A 21703-nucleotide genomic window follows, 5' to 3' on the forward strand; every position below is an offset into this window, starting at 1 on the left:
GTACAAAAGGCACAATGCCGCCTTAAGTACAAGAATACAGACCCTTCTTACAGTCGGTGCTTTGAGCATTCCCTGTGAGACCAGTAATAGTATCCGATACACCACTGCCGGTTCAATCTATTCCTTGGACATACACATTGACGATGAAACACTGAAATTACATCGGAATTAAATACAAACGGTACAATGCCGCCTTATGTACAAGAATAGAGACTCTTCTTACAGTCGGTGCTTTGAGCATTCCCTGTGAGACCAGTATTAGTTTCCGATACACCACTGCTGGTTCAATGTATTCCTTGGACCTTCACATTGACGATGAAACACAGAAATGGCATCGGTATTAAATACAAAAGGCGCAATGCCGCCTTAAGTACAAGAATAGAGACCCTTCTTACAGTCGGTGCTTTGAGCATTCCCTGTGAGACCAGTATTAGTTTCCAATACACCACTGCAGGTTCAATGTATTCCTAGGACCTTCACATTGACGATGAAACGCAGAAATCGCATCGGATTTAAATACAAAAGGCACAATGCCGCCTTAAGTACAAGAATAGAGACTCTTATTACAGTCGGTGCTTTGAGCATTCCCTGTGAGACCAGAATTAGTTTCCGATACACCACTGCAGGTTCAATGTATTCCTTGGACCTTCAAATTAACGGTGATACACAGAAAACGCATCGGTTCTAAATACAAAAGGCACAATGCCGCCTTAAGTACAAGAATAGAGACTCTTCTTACAGTCGGTGCTTTGAGCTTTCCCTGTGAGACCAGTATTAGTTTCCGATACACCACTGCAGGTTCAATGTATTCCTTGGACCTTCTCATTGACGATCAAACACAGAAATCGCATCGGAATTAAATCCAAAACGCACAATGCCGCCTTAAGTACAACAATAGAGACACTTCTTACAGTCGGTGTTTTGAGCATTCCCTGTGAGACCAGTAATAGTATCCGATACTCCACTGCAGGTTCAATCTATTCCTTGGACATACACATTGACGATGAAACACTGAAATTACATCGGAATTAAATACAAAAGGCACAATGCCGCCTTAAGTACAAGGATAGAGACTCTTCTTATAGTCGGTGCTTTGAGCATTCCCTGTGAGACCAGTATTAGCTTCCGCTACACCTCTGCAGGTTCAGTTTATTCCTAGGACCTTCACATTGACGATGAAACACAGAAATGGCATCGGAATTAAATACAAAAGGCACAATGCCGCCTTAAGTACAAGAATAGAGACCCTTCTTACAGTCGGTGCTTTCAGCATTCCCTGTGAGACCAGTAATAGTATCCGATACACCACTGCAGGTTCAATGTATTCCTTCGACCTTCACATTGACGATGAAACACAGAAATGGCATCGGAATTAAATACAAAAAGCACAATGCCACCTTAAGTACAAGAATAGAGACTCTTCTTATAGTCGGTGCTTTGAGTATTCCCTGTGAGACCAGTATTAGTTTCCGCTACACATCTGCAGGTTAAGTTTATTCCTTGGACCTTCACATTGACGATGAAACATAGAAATGGCATCGGAATTAAATACAAAAGGCACAATGCCGCCTTAAGTACAAGAATAGAGACTCTTCTTACAGTCGGTGCTTTGAGCATTCCCTGTGAGACCAGTATTAGTTTCCGATACACCACTGCTGGTTCAATGTATTCCTTGGACCTACACATTGATGATGAAACACAGAAATGGCATCGGTATTAAATACAAAAGGCACAATGCCGCCTTAAGTACAAGAATAGAGACTCTTCTTACAGTCGGTGCTTTGAGCATTCCCTGTGAGACCAGTATTAGTTTCCCATACACCACTGCAGGTTCAATGTATTACTTGAACCTTCACATTGACGATGAAACGCAGAAATCGCATCGGAATTAAATACAAAAGGCACAATGCCGCCTTAAGTACAAGAATAGAGACTCTTCTTACAGTCGGTGCTTTGAGCAATCCCTGTGAGACCAGTAATAGCTTCCGATACGCCACTGCAGGTTCAATCTATTCCTTGGACCTTCAAATTGACGATGATACACAGAAATCGCATCGGAATTAAATACAAAAGGCACAATGCCGCCTTAAGTACAAGAATAGAGACTCTTCTTACAATCGGTGCTTTGAGCATTCCCTGTGAGACCAGTATTAGTTTCCAATACACCACTGCAGGTTCAATGTATTCCTTGGACCTTCACATTGACGATGAAACATAGAAATCGCATCGGAATTAAATACAAAAGGCACAATGCCGCCTTAAGTACAAGCATATAGACTCTTCTTACAGTCGGTGCTTTGAGCATTCCCTGTGAGACCAGTATTAGTTTCCGATACACCACTGCAGGTTAATGTATTCCTTGGACCTTCAAATTGACGATGATACACAGAAATCGCATCGGATTTAAATACAAAAGGCACAATGCCGCCTTAAGTACAAGAATAGAGACTCTTATGACAGTCGGTGCTTTGAGCATTTCCTGTGAGACCAGAATTAGTTTCCGATATACCACTGCAGGTTCAATGTATTCCTTGGACCTTCAAATTAACGGTGATACACAGAAATCGAATCGGATCTAAATACAAAAGGCACAATGCCGCCTTAAGTACAAGAATAGAGACTCTTCTTACAGTCGGTGCATTGAGCTTTCCCTGTGAGACCAGTATTAGTTTCCAATACACCACTGCAGGTTCAATGTATTCGTTGGACCTTCTCATTGACGATGAAGCACAGAAATCGCATCGGAATTAAATCCAAAACGCACAATGCCGCCTTAAGTACAAGAATAGAGACACTTCTTACAGTCGGTGTTTTGAGCATTCCCTGTGAGACCAGTAATAGTATCCGATACACCACTGCAGGTTCAATGTATTCCTCCGACCTTCACATTGACGATGACACACAGAAATGGCATCAGAATTAAATACAAAAGGCACAATGCCGCCTTAAGTACAAGAATCGAGACTCTTCTTATAGTCGGTGCTTTGAGCATTACCTGTGAGACCAGTATTAGGTTCCGCTACACCTCTGCAGTTTCAGTTTATTCCTTGGACCTTCACATTGACGATGAAACACAGAAATGGCATCGGAATTAAATACAAAAGGCACAATGCCGCCTTAAGTACAAGAATAGAGACTCTTCTTACAGTCGGTGCTTTGAGCATTCCCTGTGAGACCAGTAATAGTATCCGATACACCACTGCAGGTTCAATGTATTCCTTCGACCTTCACATTGACGATGAAACACAGAAATGGCATCGGAATTAAATACAAAAGGCACAATGCCGCCCTAAGTACAAGAATAGAGACTCTTCTTACAGTCGGTGATTTGAGCATTCCCTGTGAGACCAGTATTAGTTTCCGCTACACCTCTGCAGGTTCAGTTTATTCCTTGGACCTTCACATTGACGATGAAACACAGAAATGGCATCGGAATTAAATACAAAAGGCACAATGCCGCCTTAAGTACAAGAATAGAGACTCTTCTTATAGTCGGTGCTTTGAACATTCCCTGTGAGACCAGTATTAGTTTCCGCTACACCTCTGCAGGTTCAGTTTATTCCTTGGACCTTCACATTGACGGTGAAACTCAGAAATGGCATCGGAATTAAATACAAAAGGCACAATGCCGCGTTAAGTACAAGAATAGAGACTCTTCTTACAGTCGGTGCTTTGAGCATTCCCTGTGAGTCCAGTAATAGTATCCGATACACCACTGCAGGTTCAATGTATTCCTTGGACATACACATTGACGATGAAACACAGAAATGGCATCGGAATTAAATACAAAAGGCACAATGCCGCCTTAAGTACATGAATAGAGACTCTTCCTACAGTCGGTGCTTTGAGCATTCCCTGTGAGACCAGTAATAGTATCCGATACACCACTGCAGGTTCAATGTATTCCTTCGACCTTCACATTGACGATGAAACACAGAAATGGGATCGGAATTAAATACAAAAGGCACAATGCCGCCTTAAGTACAAGAATAGAGTCTCTTCTTACAGTCGGTGCTTTGAGCATTCCCTGTGAGACCAGTATTAGTTTCCGATACACCACTGCAGGTTCAGTTTATTCCTAGGACCTTCACATTGACGGTGTAACACAGAAATGGCATCGGAATTAAATACAAAAGGCACAATGCCGCCTTAAGTACAAGAATAGAGACTCTTCTTACAGTCGGTGCTTTGAGCATTCCCTGTGAGACCAGTAATAGTATCCGATACACCACTGCAGGTTCAATGTATTCCTTGGACCTTCACATTGACGATGAGTCATAGAAATCGCATCCGAATTAAATACAAAAGGCACAATGCCGCCTTAAGTACAAGAGTAGAGACTCTTCTTACAGTCGGTGCTTTGAGCATTCCCTGTGAGACCAGTAATAGTATCCGATACACCACTGCAGGTTCAATGTATTCCTTGGACCTTCACATTGACGATGAAACACAGAAATGGTATCGGAATTAAATACAAAAGGCACAATGCCGCCTTAAGTACAAGAATAGAGACTCTTCTTACAGTCGGTGCTTTGAGCATTCCCTGTGAGACCAGTATTAGTTTCCGATACACCACTGCAGGTTCAATGTAGTCCTTGGACTTTCAAATCGACGATGATACAGAGAAATCGCATCGGATTTAAATACAAAAGGCACAATGCCGCCTTAAGTACAAGAATAGAGACTCTTCTCACAGTCGGTGCTTTGAGCATTCCCTGGGAGACCAGTATTAGTTTCCGCTACACCTCTGCAGGTTCAGTTTATTCCTTGGACCTTCACATTGACGATGAAACACAGAATTGGCATCGGAATTAAATACAAAAGGCACAATGCCGCCTTAAGTACAAGAATAGAGACTCTTCTTACCGCCGGTGATTTGAGCATTCCCTGTGAGACCAGTATTAGTTTCCGCTACACCTCTGCAGGTTCAGTTTATTCCTTGGACCTTCACAATGACGATGAAACACAGAAATGGCATCGGAATTAAATACAAAAGGCACAATGACGCCTTAAGTACAAGAATAGAGACACTTCTTACAGTCGGTGTTTTGAGCATTCCCTGTGAGACCAGTAATAGTATCCGATACTCCACTGCAGGTTCAATCTATTCCTTGGACATACACATTGACGATGAAACACTGAAATTACATCGGAATTAAATACAAAAGGCACAATGCCGCCTTAAGTACAAGGATAGAGACTCTTCTTATTGTCGGTGCTTTGAGCATTCCCTGTGAGACCAGTATTAGCTTCCGCTACACCTCTGCAGGTTCAGTTTATTCCTAGGACCTTCACATTGACGATGAAACACAGAAATGGCATCGGAATTAAATACAAAAGGCACAATGCCGCCTTAAGTACAAGAATAGAGACTCTTCTTACAGTCGGTGCTTTGAGCATTCCCTGTGAGACCAGTATTAGTTTCCGCCACACCTCTGCAGGTTCAGTTTATTCCTTGGACCTTCACATTGACGATGAAACACAGAAAAGGCATCGGAATTAAATACAAAAGGCACAATGCCGCCTTAAGTACAAGAATAGAGACTCTTCTTACAGTCGGTGCTTTGAGCATTCCATTTGAGACCAGTAATAGTATCCAATACACCACTGCCGGTTCAATGTATTCCTTGGACCTTCAAATTGGCGATGAAACACAGAAATGGCATCGGAATTAAATACAAAAGGCACAATGCCGCCTTAAGTACAAGAATAGAGACTCTTCTTACAGTCGGTGCTTTGAGATTTCCCTGTGAGACCAGTAATAGTGTCCGATACACCACTGCAGGTTCAATGTATTCCTTGGACCGTCACATTGACGATGAAACACAGAAATGGTATCGGAATTAAATAAAAAAGGCACAATGCCGCTTTAAGTACAACAATAGAGACTCTTTTTACAGTCGGTGCTTTGAGCATTCGCTGTGAGAACAGTAATTGTATCCGATACACCACTGCAGGTTTAATGTAATCCTTGGACCATCACATTGACGATGAAACACAGAAATGGCATCGGAATTAAATACAAAAGGCACAATGCCGCCTTAAGTACAAGAATAGAGACTCTTCTTACAGTCGGTGCTTTGAGCATTCCCTGTGAGAAAAGTATTAGGTTCCGCTACACCTCTGCAGGTTCAGTTTATTCCTTGGAACTTCACATTGACGATGAAACACAGAAATGGCATCGGAATTAAATACAAAAGGCACAATGCCGCCTTAAGTACAAGAACAGAGACTCTTCTTACCGTCGGTGCTTTGAGCATTCCCTGTGAGTCCAGTATTAGCTTCCGCTACACCTCTGCAGGTTCAGTTTATTCCTTGGACCTTCACATTGACGATGAAACACAGAAATGGCATCGGAATTAAATACAAAAGGCACAATGCCACCTTAAGTACAAGAATATAGACTCTTCTTATAGTCGGTGCTTGAGCATTCCCTGTGAGACCAGTATTAGTTTCCGCTACACCTCTGCAAGTTCAGTTTATTCCTTGGACCTTCACATTGACGATGAAACACAGAAAAGTCATCGGAATTAAATAGAAAAGGCACAATGCCGCCATAAGTACAAGAATAGAGACTCTTCTTACAGTCGGTGCTTTGAGCACTCCCTGTGAGACCAGTATTAGTTTCCGCTACACCTCTGCAGGTTCAGTTTATTCCTTGGACCTACACATTGACGATGAAACACAGAAACGGCATCGGAATTAAATACAAAAGGCACAATGCCGCCTTAAGTACAAGAATAGAGATTCTTCCTACAGTCGGTGTTTTGAGCATTGCCTGTGAGACCAGTAATAGTATCCGATACACCACTGCAGGTTCAATGTATTCCTTGGACATACACATTGACGATGAAGCACAGAAATCGCATCGGAATTAAGTACAAAAGGCACAATGCCGCCTTAAGTACAAGAATAGAGACTCTTCTTACAGTCGGTGCTTTGAGCATTCCCTGTGAGACCAGTAATAGTATCCGATACACCACTGCAGGTTCAATGTATTCCTTGGACCTTCACATTGACGATGAAACACAGAAATGGCATCGGAATTAAATACAAAAGGCACAATGCCGCCTTAAGTACAAGAATAGAGACTCTTCTTACAGTCGGTGCTTTGAGCATTCCCTGTGAGACCAGTAATAGTGTCCGATACACCACTGCAGGTTCAATGTATTCCTTGGACCGTCACATTGACGATGAAACACAGAAATGGTATCGGAATTAAATACAAAAGGCACAATGCCGCTTTAAGTACAAGAATAGAGACTCTTTTTACAGTCGGTGCTTTGAGCATTCGCTGTGAGAACAGTAATTGTATCCGATACACCACTGCAGGTTTAATGTAATCCTTGGACCATCACATTGACGATGAAACACAGAAATGGCATCGGAATTAAATACAAAAGGCACAATGCCGCCTTAAGTACAAGAATAGAGACTCTTCTTACAGTCGGTGCTTTGAGCATTCCCTGTGAGACCAGTATTAGGTTCCGCTACACCTCTGCAGGTTCAGTTTATTCGTTGGAACTTCACATTGACGATGAAACACAGAAATGGCATCGGAATTAAATACAAAAGGCACAATGCCGCCTTAAGTACAAGAACAGAGACTCTTCTTACCGTCGGTGCTTTGAGCATTCCCTGTGAGACCAGAATTAGTTTCCGCTACACCTCTGCAAGTTCAGTTTATTCCTTGGACCTTCACATTGACGATGAAACACAGAAACGGCATCGGAATTAAATACTAAAGGCACAATGCCGCCTTAAGTACAAGAATAGAGACTCTTCTTACAGTCGGTGCTTTGAGCATTCCATTTGAGACCAGTAATAGTATCCGATACACCACTGCAGGTTCAATGTATTCCTTGGACCTTCTAATTGACGATGAATCACAGGAATGGCATCGGAATTAAATACAAAAGGCACAATGCCGCCTTAAGTACAAGAATAGAGACTCTTCTTGCAGTCGGTGCTTTGAGCATTCCCTGTGAGACCAGTAATAGTGTCCGATACACCACTGCAGGTTCAATGTATTCCTTGGACCTTCACATTGACGATGAAACACAGAAATGGTATCGGAATTAAATACAAAAGGCACAATGCCGCTTTAAGTACAAGAATGGAGACTCTTTTTACAGTCGGTGCTTTGAGCATTCGCTGTGAGAACAGTAATTGTATCCGATACACCACTGCAGGTTTAATGTAATCCTTGGACCATCACATTGACGATGAAACACAGAAATGGCATCGGAATTAAATACAAAAGAAACAATGCCGCCTTAAGTACAAGAATAGAGACTCTTCTTACAGTCGGTGCTTTGAGCATTCCCTGTGAGACCAGTATTAGGTTCCGCTACACCTCTGCAGGTTCAGTTTATTCCTTGGAACTTCACATTGACGATGAAACACAGAAATGGCATCGGAATTAAATACAAAAGGCACAATGCCGCCTTAAGTACAAGAATAGAGACTCTTCTTACCGTCGGTGCTTTGAGCATTCCCTGTGAGTCCAGTATTAGCTTCCGCTACACCTCTGCAGGTTCAGTTTATTCCTTGGACCTTCACATTGACGATGAAACACAGAAATAGCATCGGGATTAAATACAAAAGGCACAATGCCACCTTAAGTACAAGAATATAGACTCTTCTTATAGTCGGTGCTTTGAGCATTCCCTGTGAGACCAGAATTAGTTTCCGCTACACCACTGCAGGTTCAGTTTATTCCTTGGACCTTCACATTGACGATGAAACACAGAAACGGCATCGGAATTAAATACAAAAGGCACATTGCCGCCTTAAGTACAAGAATAGAGACTCTTCTTACAGTCGGTGCTTTGAGCATTCTCTGTGAGACCAGTATAAGTTTCCGCTACACCTGTGTATGTTCAGTTTAGTCCTTGGACCTTCACATTGACGATGAAACACAGAAATGGCATCAGAATTAAATACAAAAGGCACAATGCCGCCTTAAGTACAAGAATAGAGACTCTTCCTACAGTCGGTGTTTTGAGCATTCCCTGTGAGACCAGTAATAGTATCCGATACACCACTGCGGGTTCAATGTATTCCTTGGACATACACATTGACGATGAAACACAGAAATCGCATCGGAATTAAGTACAAAAGGCACAATGCCGCCTTAAGTACAAGAATAGAGACTCTTCTTACAGTCGGTGCTTTGAGCATTCCCTGTGAGACCAGTAATAGTATCCGATACACCACTGCAGGTTCAATGTATTCCTTGGACCTTCACATTGACGATGAAACACACAAATGGCATCGGAATTAAATACAAAAGGCACAATGCCGCCTTAAGTACAAGAATAGAGACTCTTCTTACAGTCGGTGCTTTGAGCATTCCCTGTGAGACCAGTATTAGTTTCCGCTACACCTCTGCAGGTTCAGTTTCTTCCTTGGACCTTCACATTGACGATGAAACACAGAAATGGCATCGGAATTAAATACAAAAGGCACAATGCCGCCTTAAGTACAAGAATAGAGACTCTTCTTACAGTCGGTGCTTTGAGCATTCCCTTTGAGACCAGTAATAGTATCCGATACACCACTGCATGTTCAATGTATTCCTTGGACCTTCAAATTGACGATGAAACACAGAAATGGCATCGGAATTAAATACAAAAGGCACAATGCCGCCTTAAGTACAAGAAAAGAGACTCTTCTTACAGTCGGTGCTTTGAGCATTCCCTGTGAGACCAGTAATAGTGTCCGATACACCACTGCAGGTTCAATGTATTCCTTGGACCTTCACATTGACGATGAAACACAGATATGGTATCGGAATTAAATACAAAAGGCACAATGCTGCTTTAAGTACAAGAATAGAGACTCTTTTTACAGTCGGTGCTTTGAGCATTCGCTGTGAGAACAGTAATTGTATCCGATACACCACTGCAGGTTCAATGTAATCCTTGGACCATCACATTGACGATGAAACACAGAAATGGCATCGGAATTAAATACAAAAGGCACAATGCCGCCTTAAGTACAAGAATAGAGACTCTTCCTACAGTCGGTGTTTTGAGCATTCCCTGTGAGACCAGTAATAGGATCCGATACACCACTGCAGGTTCAATGTATTCCTTGGACATACACATTGACGATGAAACACAGAAATCGCATCGGAATTAAGTACAAAAGGCACAATGCCGCCTTAAGTACAAGAATAGAGACTCTTCTTACAGTCGGTGCTTTGAGCATTCCCTGTGAGTCCAGCATTAGTTTCCGCTACACCTCTGCAGGTTCCGTTTATTCCTTGGACCTTCACATTGACGATGAAACACAGCAATGGCATCGGCATTAAATACAAAAGGCACAATGCCGCCTTAAGTACAAGAATATAGACTCTTCTTATAGTCGGTGCTTTGAGCATTCCCTGTGAGACCAGTATTAGTTTCCGCTACACCTCTGCAGGTTCAGTTTATTCCTTGGACCTTCACATTGACGATGAAACACAGGAACGGCATCGGAATTAAATACAAAAGGCACAATGCCGCCTTAACTACAAGAATAGAGATTCCTCTTACAGTCGGTGCTTTGAGCATTCCCTGTGAATCCAGTATAAGTTTCCGCTACACGTCTGCATGTTCCGTTTAGTCCTTGGACCATCACATTGACGATGAAACACAGAAATGGCATCAGAATTAAATACAAAAGGCACAATGCCGCCTTAAGTACAAGAAAAGAGACTCTTCTTACAGTCGGTGCTTTGAGCATTCCCTGTGAGACCAGTAATAGTATCCGATACACCACTGCAGGTTGAATGTATTCCTTGGACATACACATTGACGATGAAACACAGAAATCGCATCGGAATTAAATACAAAAGGCACAATGCCGCCTTAAGTACAAGAATAGAGACTCTTCTTGCAGTCGGTGTTTTGAGCATACCCTGTGAGACCAGTATTAGTTTCCACTAAACCTCTGCAGGTTCAGTTTATTCCTAGGACATTCACATTGACGATAAAACACAGAAATGGCAACGGAATTAAATACAAAAGGCACAATGCCGCCTTAAGTACAAGAATAGAGACTCATCTTACAGTCGGTGCTTTGAGCATTCCCTGTGAGACCAGTATTAGTTTCCGCTACACCTCTCCAGGTTCAGTTTATTCCTTGGACCTTCACATTGACGATGAAACACAGAAATGACATCGGAATTAAATACAAACGCCACAATGCCGCCTTAAGTACAAGAATAGAGACTCTTCTTGCAGTCGGTGCTTTGAGCATTCCCTGTGACACCAGTAATAGTTTCCGCTACACCTCTGCAGGTTCAGTTTATTCCTTGGACCTTCACAATGACGATGAGACACAGAAACGGCATCGGAATTAAATACAAAAGGCACAATGCCGCCTTAAGTACAAGAATAGAGACTCTTCCTACAGTCGGTGTTTTGAGCATTCCCTGTGAGACCAGTAATTGTATCCGATACACCACTGCAGGTTCAATTTATTCCTTGGACATACACATTGACGATGAAACACAGAAGTGGCATCGGAATTAAATACAAAAGGCACAATGCCGCCTTAAGTACAAGAATAGAGGCTCTTCTTACAGTCGGTGCTTTGAGCATTCCCTGTGAGACCAGTAATAGTATCCGATACACCACTGCTGGTTCAATGTATTCCTTGGACCATCACATTGACGATGAAACACAGAAATGGCATCGGAATTAAATACAAAAGGCACAATGCCGCCTTAAGTACAAGAATAGAGACTCTTCTTACAGTCGGTGCTTTGAGCATTCCCTGTGAGACCAGTATTAGTTTCCGCTACACCTCTGCAGGTTCAGTTTATTCCTTGGACCTTCACATTGACGATGAAACACAGAAATGGCATCGGAATTAAATACAAAAGGCACAATGCCGCCTTAAGTACAAGAATAGAGACTCTTCTTACAGTCGGTGCTTTGAGCAATCCCTGTGAGACCAGTAATAGTACCCGATACACCACTGCAGGTTCAATGTATTCCTTGGACCTTCACATTGACGATGAAACACAGAAATGGTATCGGAATTAAATACAAAAGGCACAATGCCGCCTTAAGTACAAGAATAGAGACTCTTCTTACAGTCGGTGCTTTGAGCATTCCCTGTGATACCAGTATTAGTTTCCGCTACACCTCTGCAGGTTCAGTTTATTCCTTGGACCTTCACATTGACGATGAAACACAGAAATGGCATCGGAATTAAATACAAAAGGCACAATGCCGCCTTAAGTACAAGAATAGAGACTCTTCTTACAGTCGGTGATTTGAGCATTCCCTGTGAGACCAGTATTAGTTTCCGCTACACCTCTGCAGGTTCAGTTTATTCCTTGGACCTTCAAATTGACGACGAAACACAGAAATGGCATCGGAATTAAATACAAAAGGCACAATGCCGCCTTAAGTACAAGAATAGAGACTCTTCTTACAGTCGGTGCATTGAGCATTCCCTGTGAGACCAGTAATAGTATCCGATACACCACTGCAGGTTCAATGTATTCCTTGGACCTTCACATTGACGATGAAACACAGAAACGGCATCGGAATTAAATACAAAAGGCACAATGCCGCCTTAAGTACAAGAATAGAGACTCTTCTTACAGTCGGTGTTTTGAGCATTCCCTGTGAGACCAGTAATAGTATCCGATACACCACTGCCGGTTCAATGTATTCCTTGGACATACACATTGACGATGAAACACAGAAATGGCATCGGAATTAAATACAAAAGAAACAATGCCGCCTTAAGTACAAGAATAGAGACTCTTCTTACAGTCGATGCTTTGAGCATTCCCTGTGAGACAAGTAATAGTATCCGATACACCACTGCAGGTTCAATGTATTCCTTAAACCTTCACATTGACGATGAAACACAGAAATGGCATCGGAATTAAATACTAAAGGCACAATGCCGCCTTATGTACAAGAATAGGGACTCTTCTTACAGTCGGTGCTTTGAGCCTTCCCTGTGAGACCAGTATTAGTTTCCGCTACACCTCTGCAGGTTCAGTTTATTTCTTGGACCTTCACATTGACGATGAAACACAGAAATGGCATCGGAATTAAATACAAAAGGCACAAAGCCGCCTTAAGTACAAGAATAGAGACTCTTCTTACAGTCGGTGCTTTGAGCATTCCCTGTGAGACCAGTAATAGTACCCGATACACCACTGCAGGTTCAATGTATTCCTTGGACCTTCACATTGACGATGAAACACAGAAATGGTATCGGAATTAAATACAAAAGGCACAATGCCGCCTTAAGTACAAGAATAGAGACTCTTCTTACAGTCGGTGCTTTGAGCATTCCCTGTGAGACCAGTATTAGTTTCCGCTACACCTCTTCAGGTTCAGTTTATTCCTTGGACCTTCACATTGACGATGAAACACAGAAACGGCATCGGAATTAAATACAAAAGTTACAATGCCGCCTTAAGTACAAGAATAGAGACTCTTCTTACAGTCGGTGTTTTGAGCATTCCCTGTGAGACCAGTATTAGTTTCCGCTACACCTCTCCATGTTCAGTATATTCCTTGGACCTTCACATTGACGATGAAACACAGAAACGGCATCGGAATTAAATACAAAAGGAACAATGCCGCCTTAAGTACAAGAATAGAGACTCTTCCTACAGTCGGTGTTTTGAGCATTCCCTGTGAGACCAGTTATAGTATCCGATACACCACTGCAGGTTCAATTTATTCCTTGGACATACACATTGACGATGAAACACAGAAATGGCATCGGAATTAAATACAAAAGGCACAATGCCGCCTTAAGTACAAGAATAGAGACTCTTCTTACAGTCGGTGCTTTGAGCATTCCCTGTGAGACCAGTAATAGTATCCGATACACCACTGCAGGTTCAATGTATTCCTTGGACCATCACATTGACGATGAAACACAGAAATGGCATCGAATTAAATACAAATGGCACAATGCCGCCTTAAGTACAAGAATAGAGACTCTTCTTAAAGTCGGTGCTTTGAGCATTCCCTGTGACACCCGTATTAGTTTCCGCTACACCTCTGCAAGTTCAGTTTATTCCTTGGACCTTCACATTGACGATGAAACACAGATATGGCATCGGAATTAAATACAAAAGGCACAATGCCGCCTTAAGTACAAGAATAGAGACTCTTCTTGCAGTCGGTGCTTTGAGCATACCCTGTGAGACCAGTATTAGTTTCCGCTACACCTCTGCAGGTTCAGTTTATTCCTAGGACATTCACATTGACGATGAAACACAGAAATGGCAACGGAATTAAATACAAAAGGCACAATGCCGCCTTAAGTACAAGAATTGAGACTCATCTTACAGTCGGTGCTTTGAGCATTCCCTGTGAGACCAGTATTAGTTTCCGCTACACCTCTCCAGGTTCAGTTTATTCCTTGGACCTTCACATTGACGATGAAACACAGAAATGACATCGGAATTAAATACAAACGCCACAATGCCGCCTTAAGTACAAGAATAGAGACTCTTCTTGCAGTCGGTGCTTTGAGCATTCCCTGTGACACCAGTAATAGTTTCCGCTACACCTCTGCAGGTTCAGTTTATTCCTTGGACCTTCACAATGACGATGAGACACAGAAACGGCATCGGAATTAAATACAAAAGGCACAATGCCGCCTTAAGTACAAGAATAGAGACTCTTCCTACAGTCGGTGTTTTGAGCATTCCCTGTGAGACCAGTAATAGTATCCGATACACCACTGCTGGTTCAATTTATTCCTTGGACATACACATTGACGATGAAACACAGAAGTGGCATCGGAATTAAATACAAAAGGCACAATGCCGCCTTAAGTACAAGAATAGAGACTCTTCTTACAGTCGGTGCTTTGAGCATTCCCTGTGAGACCAGTAATAGTATCCGATACACCACTGCTGGTTCAATGTATTCCTTGGACCATCACATTGACGATGAAACACAGAAATGGCATCGGAATTAAATACAAAAGGCACAATGCCGCCTTAAGTACAAGAATAGAGACTCTTCTTACAGTCGGTGCTTTGAGCATTCCCTGTGAGACCAGTATTAGTTTCCGCTACACCTCTGCAGGTTCAGTTTATTCCTTGGACCTTCACATTGACGATGAAACACAGAAATGGCATCGGAATTAAATACAAAAGGCACAATGCCGCCTTAAGTACAAGAATAGAGACTCTTCTTACAGTCGGTGATTTGAGCATTCCCTGTGAGACCAGTATTAGTTTCTGCTACACCTCTGCAGGTTCAGTTTATTCCTTGGACCTTCACATTGACGATGAAACACAGAAATGGCATCGGAATTAAATACAAAAGGCACAATGCCGCCTTAAGTACAAGAATAGAGACTCTTCTTACAATCGGTGCATTGAGCATTCCCTGTGAGACCAGTAATAGTATCCGATACACCACTGCAGGTTCAATGTATTCCTTGGACCTTCACATTGACGATGAAACACAGAAACGGCATCGGAATTAAATACAAAAGGCACAATGCCGCCTTAAGTACAAGAATAGAGACTCTTCTTACAGTCGGTGTTTTGAGCATTCCCTGTGAGACCAGTAATAGTATCCGATACACCACTGCCGGTTCAATATATTCCTTGGACATACACATTGACGATGAAACACAGAAATGGCATCGGAATTAAATACAAAAGGCACAATGCCGCCTTAAGTACAAGAATAGAGACTCTTCTTACAGTCGATGCTTTGAGCATTCCCTGTGAGACAAGTAATAGTATCCGATACACCACTGCAGGTTCAATGTATTCCTTGGACCTTCACATTGACGATGAAACACAGAAATGGCATCGGAATTAAATACTAAAGGCACAATGCCGCCTTATGTACAAGAATAGAGACTCTTCTTACAGTCGGTGCTTTGAGCCTTCCCTGTGAGACCAGTATTAGTTTCCGCTACACCTCTGCAGGTTCAGTTTATTTCTTGGACCTTCACATTGACGATGAAACACAGAAATGGCATCGGAATTAAATACAAAAGGCACAATACCGCCTTAAGTACAAGAATAGAGACTCTTCTTACAGTCGGTGCTTTGAGCATTCCCTGTGAGACCAGTAATAGTACCCGATACACCACTGCAGGTTCAATGTATTCCTTGGACCTTCACATTGACGATGAAACACAGAAATGGTATCGGAATTAAATACAAAAGGCACAATGCCGCCTTAAGTACAAGAAACGAGACTCTTCTTACAGTCGGTGCTTTGAGCATTCCCTGTGAGACCAGTATTAGTTTCCGCTACACCTCTTCAGGTTAAGTTTATTCCTTGGACCTTCACATTGACGATGAAACACAGAAACGGCATCGGAATTAAATACAAAAGTTACAATGCCGCCTTAAGTACAAGAATAGAGACCCTTCTTACAGTCGGTGCTTTGAGCATTCCCTGTGAGACCAGTATTAGTTTCCGCTACACCTCTCCATGTTCAGTATATTCCTTGGACCTTCACATTGACGATGAAACACAGAAACGGCATCGTAATTAAATACAAAAGGCACAATGCCGCCTTAAGTACAAGAATAGAGACTCTTCCTACAGTCGGTGTTTTGAGCATTCCCTGTGAGACCAGTGATAGTATCCGATACACCACTGCAGGTTCAATTTATTCCTTGGACATACACATTGACGATGAAACACAGAAATGGCATCGGAATTAAATACAAAAGGCACAATGCCGCCTTAAGTACAAGAATAGAGACTCTTCTTACAGTCGGTGCTTTGAGCATTCCCTGTGAGACCCGTATTAGTTTCCGCTACACCTCTGCAAGTTCAGTTTATTCCTTGGACCTTCACATTGACGATGAAACACAGATATGGCATCGGAATTAAATACAAAAGGCACAATGCCGCCTTAAGTAACAGAATAGAGACTCTTCTTACAGTCGGTGCTTTGAGCATTCCCTGTGAGACCAGTAATAGTACCTGATACACCACTGCAGGTTCAATGTATTCCTTGGACCTTCACATTGACGATGAAACACAGATATGGTATCGGAATTAAATACAAAAGGCACAATTCCGCCTTAAGTACAAGAATAGAGACTCTTCTTACAGTCGGTGCTTTGAGCATTCCCTGTGATACCAGTATTAGTTTCCGATACACCTCTGCAGGTTCAGTTTTTTCCTTGGATCTTCACATTGACGATGAAACACAGAAATGGCATCGGAATTAAATACAAAAGCCACAATGCCGCCTTAAGTACAAGAATAGAGACACTTCTTACAGTCGGTGCTTTGAGAATTCCCTGTGAGACCAGTATTAGTTTCCGCTACACCTCTGCAGGTTCAGTTTATTCCTTCGACCTTCACATTGACGATGAAACACAGAAATGGCATCGAAATTAAATACAAAAGCCACAATGCCGCCTTAAGTACAAGAATAGAGACTCTTCTTACAGTCGTTGCTTCGAGCATTCCCTGTGAGACCATTATTAGTTTCTGCTACACCTCTGCAGGTTCAATGTATTCCTTGGACCTTCACATTGACGATGAAACACAGAAATGGCATCGGAATTAAATACAAAAGGCACAATGCCGCCTTAAGTACAAGAATAGAGACTCTTCTTACAGTCGGTGCTTTGAGCATTCCCTGTGAGACCAGTATTAGTTTCCGCTACACCTCTGCAGGTTCAGTTTATTCCTTGGACCTTCACATTGACGATGAAACACAGAAATGGCATCGGAATTAAATACAAAAGGCACAATGCCGCCTTAAGTACAAGAATAGAGACTCTTCTTACAGTCGGTGCTTTGAGCATTCCCTGTGAGACCAGTAATAGTTTCCGCTACACCTCTACAGGTTCAGTTTATACCTTTGACCTTCACATTGACGATGAAACACAGAAATGGCATCGGAAATAAATACAAAAGGCACAATGCCGCCTTAAGTACAAGAATAGAGACTCTTCTTACAGTCGGTGCTTTGAGCATTCCCTGTGAGACCAGTAATAGTATCCGATACACCACTGCAGGTTCAATGTATTCCTTGGACCTTCAAATTGACGATGAAACACAGAAATGGCATCGGAATTAAATACAAAAGGCACAATGCCGCCTTAAGTACAAGAGTAGAGACTCTTCTTACAGTCGGTGCTTTGAGCATTCCCTGTGAGACCAGTAATAGTATCCGATACACCACTGCAGGTTCAATGTATTCCTTGGACCTTCACATTGACGATGAAACACAGAAACGGCATCGGAATTAAATACAAAAGGCACAATGCCGCCTTAAGTACAAGATGAGAGACTCTTCTTACAGTCGGTGTTTTGAGCATTCCCTGTGAGACCAGTAATAGTATCCGATACACCACTGCCGGTTCAATGTATTCCTAGGACATACACATTGACGATGAAACACATAAATCGCATCGGAATTAAATACAAAAGGCACAATGCCGCCTTAAGTACAAGAATGGAGACTCTTCTTACAGTCGATGCTTTGAGCATTCCCTGTGAGACAAGTAATAGTATCCGATACACCACTGCAGGTTCAATGTATTCCTTGGACCTTCACATTGACGATGAAACACAGAAATGGTATCGGAATTAAATACAAAAGGCACAATGCCGCCTTAAGTACAAGAATAGAGACTCTTCTTACAGTCGGTGCTTTGAGCATTCCCTGTGATACCAGTATTAGTTTCCGCTACACCTCTGCAGCTTCAGTTTATTCCTTGGATCTTCGCATTGACGATGAAACACAGAAATGGCATCGGAATTAAATACAAAAGCCACAATGCCGCCTTAAGTACAAGAATAGAGACTCTTCTTACAGTCGGTGCTTTGAGAATTCCCTGTGAGACCAGTATTAGTTTCCGCTACACCTCTGCAGGTTCAGTTTATTCCTTCGACCTTCACATTGACGATGAAACACAGAAATGGCATCGAAATTAAATACAAAAGCCACAATGCCGCCTTAAGTACAAGAATAGAGACTCTTCTTACAGTCGTTGCTTCGAGCATTCCCTGTGAGACCATTATTAGTTTCTGCTACACCTCTGCAGGTTCAATGTATTCCTTGGACCTTCACATCGACGATGAAACACAGAAATGGCATCGGAATTAAATACAAAAGGCACAATGCCGCCTTAAGTACAAGAATAGAGACTCTTCTTACAGTCGGTGCTTTGAGCATTCCCTGTGAGACCAGTATTAGTTTCCGCTACACCTCTGCAGGTTCAGTTTATTCCTTGGATCTTCACATTGACGATGAAACACAGAAATGGCATCGGAATTAAATACAAAAGCCACAATGCCGCCTTAAGTACAAGAATAGAGACTCTTCTTACAGTCGTTGCTTCGAGCATTCCCTGTGAGACCATTATTAGTTTCTGCTACACCTCTGCAGGTTCAATGTATTCCTTGGACCTTCACATTGACGATGAAACACAGAAATGGCATCGGAATTAAATACAAAAGGCACAAAGCCGCCTTAAGTACAAGAATAGAGACTCTTCTTACAGTCGGTGCTTCGAGCATTCCCTGTGATACCATTATTAGTTTCTGCTACACCTCTGCAGGTTCAATGTATTCCTTGGACCTTCACATTGACGATGAAACACAGAAATGGCATCGGAATTAAATACAAAAGGCACAATGCCGCCTTAAGTACAAGAATAGAGACTCTTCTTACAGTCGGTGCTTTGAGCATTCCCTGTGAGACCAGTATTAGTTTCCGCTACACCTCTGCAGGTTCAGTTTATTCCTTGGACCTTCACATTGACGATGGAACACAGAAATGGCATCGGAATTAAATACAAAAGGCACAATGCCGCCTTAAGTACAAGAATAGAGACTCTTCTTACAGTCGGTGCTTTGAGCATTCCCTGTGAGACCAGTATTAGTTTCCGCTACACCTCTGCAGGTTCAGTTTATTCCTTGGACCTTCAGATTGACGATGAAACACAGAAATGGCATCGGAATTAAATACAAAAGGCACAATGCCGCCTTAAGTACAAGAATAGAGACTCTTCTTACAGTCGGTGCTTTGAGCATTCCCTGTGAGACCAGTAATAGTTTCCGCTACACCTCTGCAGGTTCAGTTTATTCCTTTGACCTTCACATTGACGATGAAACACAGAAATGGCATCGGAAATAAATACAAAAGGCACAATGCCGCCTTAAGTACAAGAATAGAGACTTTTCTTACAGTCGGTGCTTTGAGCATTCCCTGTGAGACCAGTAATAGTATCCGATACACCACTGCAGGTTCAGTGTATTCCTTGGACCTTCAAATTGACGATGAAACACAGAAATGGCATCGGAATTAAATACAAAAGGCACAATGCCGCCTTAAGTACAAGAGTAGAGACTCTTCTTACAGTCGGTGCTTTGAGCATTCCCTGTGAGACCAGTAATAGTATCCGATACACCACTGCAGGTTCAATGTATTCCTTGGACCTTCACATTGACGATGAAACACAGAAACGGCATCGGAATTAAATACAAAAGGCACAATGCCGCCTTAAGTACAAGAATAGAGACTCTTCTTACAGTCGGTGTTTTGAGCATTCCCTGTGAGACCAGTAATAGTATCCGATACACCACTGCCGGTTCAATGTATTCCTTGGACATACACATTGACGATGAAACACATAAATCGCATCGGAATTAAATACAAAATGCACAATGCCGCCTTAAGTACAAGAATGGAGACTCTTCTTACAGTCGATGCTTTGAGCATTCCCTGTGAGGCAAGTAATAGTATCCGATACAGCACTGCAGGTTCAATGTATTCCTTGGACCATCACATTGACGATGAAACACAGAAATGGCATCGAATTAAATACAAATGGCACTATGCCGCCTTAAGTACAAGAATAGAGACTCTTCTTACAGTCGCTGCTTTGAGCATTCCCTGTGAGACCAGTATTAGTTTCCGCTACACCTCTGCAGGTTCAGTTTATTCCTTGGACCTTCACATTGACGATGAAACACAGAAATGGCATCGGAAATAAATACAAAAGGCACAATGCCGCCTTAAGTACAAGAATAGAGACTCTTCTTACAGCCGGTGCTTTGAGCATTCCCTGTGAGACCAGTAATAGTATCCGATACACCACTGCAGGTTCAATGTATTCCTTGGACCATCACATTGACGATGAAACACAGAAATGGCATCGAATTAAATACAAATGGCACAATGCCGCCTTAAGTACAAGAATAGAGACTCTTCTTAAAGTCGGTGCTTTGAGCATTCCCTGTGAGACCAGTATTAGTTTCCGCTACACCTCTGCAAGTTCAGTTTATTCCTTGGACCTTCACATTGACGATGAAACACAGATATGGCATCGGAATTAAATACAAAAGGCACAATGCCGCCTTAAGTACAAGAATAGAGACTCTTCTTACAGTCGGTGCTTTGAGCATTCCCTGTGAGACCAGTAACAGTACCCGATACACCACTGCAGGTTCAATGTATTCCTTGGACCATCACATTGACGATGAAACACAGAAATGGTAGCGGAATTAAATACAAAAGGCACAATGCCGCCATAAGTACAAGAATAGAGACTCTTCTTACAGTCGGTGCTTTGAGCATTCCCTGTGATACCAGTATTAGTTTCCGCTACACCTCTGCAAGTTCAGTTTATTCCTTGGACCTTCACATTGACGATAAAACACCGATATGGCATCGGAATTAAATACAAAAGGCACAATGCCGCCTTAAGTACAAGAAT

This window comes from Schistocerca serialis, chromosome 3 (genome assembly GCF_023864345.2).
Source record: "Schistocerca serialis cubense isolate TAMUIC-IGC-003099 chromosome 3, iqSchSeri2.2, whole genome shotgun sequence".
NCBI classification, from domain to species: domain Eukaryota; kingdom Metazoa; phylum Arthropoda; class Insecta; order Orthoptera; family Acrididae; genus Schistocerca; species Schistocerca serialis.